Below are 6,000 nucleotides of genomic sequence, written 5' to 3'. Positions count from 1 at the left end.
AAAAGAAAAAGAAAACCGAAGTTGACCGTATCTCTGAAGCTACCCCACCTAGTAACAAAAAAGCGACTTCATATTATGGCCCCCGTTGTCCCATGTAACTTTTGTCCCGCAAACTTTTCAGCTTCTGTCATACTTTCGGAGATATTCTTGGTGGCAATAGTTACTGACTCGCCCTGTATAGGGCGGAGTGGAAAACGTCTTCGTCAGTCTTCAATGGTTCACCTGTAGATCACAGGCAGGTGTCCAGTCGAAATATCATGGAGTGAAGTTTACGACGACCGGCTGCAGTCCCGAAATCTCTTCGAACATTTAATTCGGCGGAAAATTTTAAATTTCACAACAAAGAGTCGCGAAACTCAATAGGGAAAAAGAGTGCAACCATCCGACAGCTGCAGCGATGTTAGTGCTCCCAGGGACTGGCATGTAGTAACGAAAGAATGGCGTGATACCAACTGAGAAATTGCTATTTTTAATTCTGTTACTTGTATATTTCCGGTCACTAAAACACAGTGTTGGTTTTGCAATGTGAACAGGAAAATTTAAACTAATGTCCCACCTTCTGGTAAAGTGAACATGTAAAAATAAAATCTGAGTGCAACGTAATATAAACAGTTCACAGTAGCTGTCCTACAGGGGCAAAAATTGTAATATACAATTTTGATCATAAACTAAAATACGATCTTTCAATGTGTACATGGTTCAAATGGTTCAAATGGCTCTCAGCACTATGGGACTTCTAAAACTTAGAACTACTTAAATCTAACTAACCTAAGGACATCACACACATCCATGCCCGAGGCAGGATTCGAACCTGCGACCGTAGCGGTCACGCGGTTCCAGACTGAAGCGCCTAGAACCGCACGGCCACACCGGCCGGCTAATGCTTACATATTTTTGGCTCTAAGCACTGTGGGACTTTACATCTGAGATCATCAGTCCCCTAGACTTAGAACTACTTAAACCTAACTAATCCAAGGACATCACACACATCCATGCCCGAGGCAGGATTCGAACCTGCGACCGTAGCAGCAGCGTGGTTCCGGACTGAAGCGCCTAGAACCGCTCGGCCACAACGGCCGGCTTCAATCCTTACACACTGTCCACATTATAATTGATGTGTTATGTTAATATCTTTTGAACTACTATTATTTCATATGTTCAGTCGTGGGAGTGGTAAAATGTCGACTGGCCAGTTTTCGCTCGTGGCACATGCGCAAAAGAAGTGATCTCGCTTGCTTCGGGACTCCGGTTCGAAAATAAATGTTCTCCCTAGTAGCTTTCATCAGGACTGAAAAATACTGGAATAAAGTAGCCTTTAGATATAACGAGGAGAGGCAGGCCTAGGTGTATGTGTAAGAGGATGGTGGAAGGGGAAGCGAGGAGGGTTGGCAAGAACTGGGCGGAACAGGAAATGGCAAAGACGGACATGGATGATGAGTTCTCCAGGAATTTGTGTGCGTCCAAAGGGGCCAAAGTAATTGTCGAGTAAGTCACTCGTTTGTGAACAACAACGCTCCTGGAATGAGCTGGCGTACCCAGATTCCCTTACCTGAACTGAACGTAACATCTTTGAGATGAGTTGGAACGTCGACTTCGCTCCAGCCCCAGCGTCCAACATGGCTACGTCTTCCGGATACGACTCTAGAGAAAGAATGGGCTGCCATTCCTCCACAGCCATTCAGCAAACTCTTGGAAAGTGTCCCCAACCGAGTTCATGCCTTCGTAAAAGTGAAGGGTGAACCCATCCCATATTAACGTTCGATAATGGGTGTCCGGCTACTTTCCATTAGATAACGTTTAATCTCCCCAATATACGTGTTTCTGCATGTAAGTTAGTCCAACTTTACCTCCAACTTCATAAAAAAATCAACCTAATACCAAAACAGGTACCCACAAACTGTCATCCAACTTAAACTCGTATGCTAAGCTCTGGCTATACAGAACTTAATCTGAACTGAACTGTAATTGGTCTGAATACAACTTGTCTTTATATTAAATGCGCAATTGAAGTAAAATAGTTATCCGGCCCTAATCAAAATTTCCACTTACAGAGCGTCTTGACAACATTGTTGCAGATTTCTCGATAACACAACAGCAAACAGCAAGCAGGCAGTGGCTAAGCTATATTTCTATTTCCAAATAAAACTTCCAAACTATATTCAGACTGGTGCATACCACATGCTGAAATGTAGCAATGCATATAATAAATCTTTAAACAGTGGGATGGAGAGAGTAACTATTCCTATGAAATGATATCCCGAGACAACGATTTTAGAATGAAGCATGTATTCAAAAAGACAGAGTAAAAATTCGCATGATTTTCACACATAACATTGGTCTGAACAATACCATGCTTAACAAAGTGAACAATGATTTGAAAAGGGTACACTGTAAACAGAGAATTTCTATAAAAACCGAACGGCTTGAAATCTTAAGGCATGACTCAGGGAAGCAGGGTGTTCTGCCTCCGAGCTCTGAGCTAGTTAACTAGTTGACAATAATCATTCCTAGCTGCGCAGTGCTGCAGTCTTACCTCAAACTTCTTCACTTAAAAAAATAATAACATTATTCAAAATTTAAATTATTTTCGCTTCCCACATTCGTCCTTTCTGTTCTTAACAATAAATCTGTTTTCATCTAACAAATACAATCGTGGCCGAGCGGTTCTAGGCGCTTCAGTCCGAAACCGCGCTGTTGCTACGGTCGCAGGTTCGAATCCTGCCTCGGTCATGAATGTGTGTGATGTCCTTAGGTTAGTTAGGTTTAAGTAGTTCTAAGTCTAGGGGACTGATGATCTCAGATGTTAAGTCCCATAGTGCTTAGAGCCATTTGAACCATCTGAACAGATACAATCACAAGTCAACACAGCACTACTGCATACATCCATAACCTACCACACTTCAACTGAGAATGTATCAGACTGCTCAGAGGCAAAGACTGTGCCACGACAAGACCAAAGGTTTTTTGACAGTACCGTAACTTGCTCTCTCTCTCTGACGAGCACATCGATAACATACAAAAATAAAAATGACATGACCACCTTACAAGTATAGTTGCCTGTTTACTTTAGATTACTCCGTCGTTGTTGTAGTGAAGCTACCGACGATAAACCAGCTGAGAGAAAAGATAAATTTTGCCCATCTGCTTCAGTTTTTTTTTCTCTAGTACTACTATGCTGAGCAGAGTTATATCTCACTCAAATAGTATCTTTCACAAGTCATTTACATGTACTCAAGCCGCTCGAGACCGTGCTGCAACGTGTCACAGGTAAACGGGAAAGTGCAGACAAGGTTCATACGTTAATGAGACGCAAACAGTCTGTTTGCAGAGGTGGCCACTTACAAATCGTTGCCCTTGTAACACAAAGCAAGCCTGTGACGCACGATCGACAAGACTTGCATGTTTGTTCCACAGACATGCATCCTACGGGACTTGAATGGCGGCCTTCACAACAGGTCACAGCCAATAAGAGTCAAGGTGCAAAATGTTCTGTACCACCTTTTCACATCTATGCTTTGATGGAATAGCGTGTCCATACTTGTTTCGACAATTTCAGTTGCAGTTTATTTTCAGTCGTATAAGTCCTTCTTCCATACCTCATCATTTTTTTTTGTTGGAAAGAGAGTAGACACAGCAAACAAGTAACGTCTGTTTGCTGCCTTCTCCACACCGTCCTTGTGTTGCTGAGAGATGTTCCATAGTACTGTGCTTACAATATATGTAAGATATCCGACACACAAATCCTCACAAGACGTACCGAGTGTCTGTTTTCAGTGTCCTTCCCGGGACGATTCTGTATCATAATGACAGTTGCGCACATTGCCTGACAATTGCTAAGATACGGATGAAAAACATTATTTTCAGAATATGGCTGAAACTCTTGTGACAGAAGGAGACAAAGTGGTAAAAGAGATCGTAAACCTGAACTCTGAATAGTGTCGTCTGATTAACTACTTACGGACAATTTTAGAGTTTTTATATGGTCTAAAAAGAAATTCTATTTAAAATGACGAAATTATCCACATGTGCACCGTCCCCGGCTGGGGTCGGTGATGGTTTTGGCGGTTGCGATGCTCAGAGACGATGTTAAAACTGCATCTTAGAGATGTTACTGAAAATATCGTCCGTTTACATTAAAGTACAACTGGCTTCTGCTCGATAATCGTTGTATAACACGCTCAAATCAAAAAGAAAATGGTTCAAATGGCTCTGAGTACTATGGGACTTAACAGCTATGGTCATCAGTCCCCCAGAACTTAGAACTACTTAAACCTAACTAACCTAAGGACATCACACAACACCCAGTCATCACGAGGCAGAGAAAATACCTGACCCCGCGGGGAATCGAACCCGGGAACCCGGGCGAGGGAAGCGAGAACGCTACCGCACGACCACGAGCTGCGGACACGCTCAAATCAATCAGGTGTTTCACGAAGACTGCCTGCTGCTTCATCTAAATGGGCAACCAGCTCTCCTAAACTGTCTATAGGTGTTTCATACGAATAGGGCTTCATGCCCCCCATTGAAATGAAATCCATAGGAGGAAGCTCAGGAGAAAATTATGGCCCATCCCTCTCAAGCCTGAAACTTGGGAAAAACCCAGTGTAAAATTTATTTGACATCAACAGCAAAGCATGTTGGGGCTCTATCGTGCTGAAACCATATTCGTTGTCCAACTGCTAGCGGGACATTCTCCAATATTTCAGGTATTACTCCACGGAGAAAGGTACGATAATAATTCATCATTGTCATCGATCCGACGTGCAACTGACTCTTCAGTGACCACCAGGACAATTAACAGGTGACTCACAGTAAGGAGGCCGAGTTCATGGCACCCCTTGCCCTGACTACCATTGACTTCTGTACACCAACCAGCCCGTTTGCAGCGGTGTCAGGCACATTTGGCCTGGAATCCTACTGACTGGTGTAGCATTGTCTACAGCTCTGCAGCGATGAATCACGCTCCGAACTGAGCCCCGACGACTAGCGAAAATGCCTCTGGAGATTCCCAGACAGTGCTGGGACATCAACCTGACTGTCTGGAGGGCGATTTCATTTCAAAGGAGAACCACTTTTTTTTTTTTTTTTTTTTTTTTTTTTTTTTTTTTTTTTTTTTTTTTTTTTGTCTTCGTAGGAAGTCAAAGTGGGGTTACATTTGAGGAAGGTAAGGCCCGCCGGTACATTGCGAGAGTATCTACCGCTTGTCTTCGCGCTTGCCAAACATTACACTGGCCAGAGAGGTCCAGATGTCTCTCCTCAATTGACAGTGTTTTGAGCACCACTGACCGGGACCTCATTAGCTGGGGATTTTGATGATCTAACTCGCCCACTGGACAGAATCTGATACAATATCCCTCAGGTAGACGTCCAATAACATCAGTCAATGCCATGCCGAATAACTGCTTTCATAAAGGCCAGAGGCGGACCATCGCGTCGTTGACTTGCTCAATTTCTGAAACACTTTTTTTTTTAATAAGTAGTCCAATTTTTCTGAAACTACCACCATTTGTTTGTCTGTGCATGTTCATAACATCTACTGATTTCCGCCCTTTTCGAATAAGTCTTTCGTAATGCATCATTCGTTTCTCGTCTTATAGTGTATTTCGTTGCACACAAGTCACTAAATAATAATTATGATGAATAACAGCTTTCGTTTATAGTGTAGGTATACAACGTATCCATTTTTTTCAAGCCCCTATCCCACAATGCTGTGCCCTCATGCCGAGGAAGTTGGCGCAAAGGTATAGCGTTGGACTCGGACTTGGCAGGACAGCGGTTCTAACCCCTTGTCTAGCCATCCAACCATGATTTCCCTACATCGCTTGAGGCAAATGCCGGAATGCTTACCTTGAAAATCACGCGGCTTATTTTCTACATTATCCTACCCCAGTCCAAGATTGTGTTGCATCTATAACAATTTTGTCTTCGACGGAACGTTAAATACTAATGAACATTCCTTTTTATACTCTCATCTGGTGAATATTTTGCTGTATAGCTATT

The sequence above is a fragment of the Schistocerca cancellata genome, chromosome 7 (genome assembly GCF_023864275.1).
Source record: "Schistocerca cancellata isolate TAMUIC-IGC-003103 chromosome 7, iqSchCanc2.1, whole genome shotgun sequence".
NCBI classification, from domain to species: domain Eukaryota; kingdom Metazoa; phylum Arthropoda; class Insecta; order Orthoptera; family Acrididae; genus Schistocerca; species Schistocerca cancellata.
Note: the sequence above shows the minus strand (reverse complement) of the source record.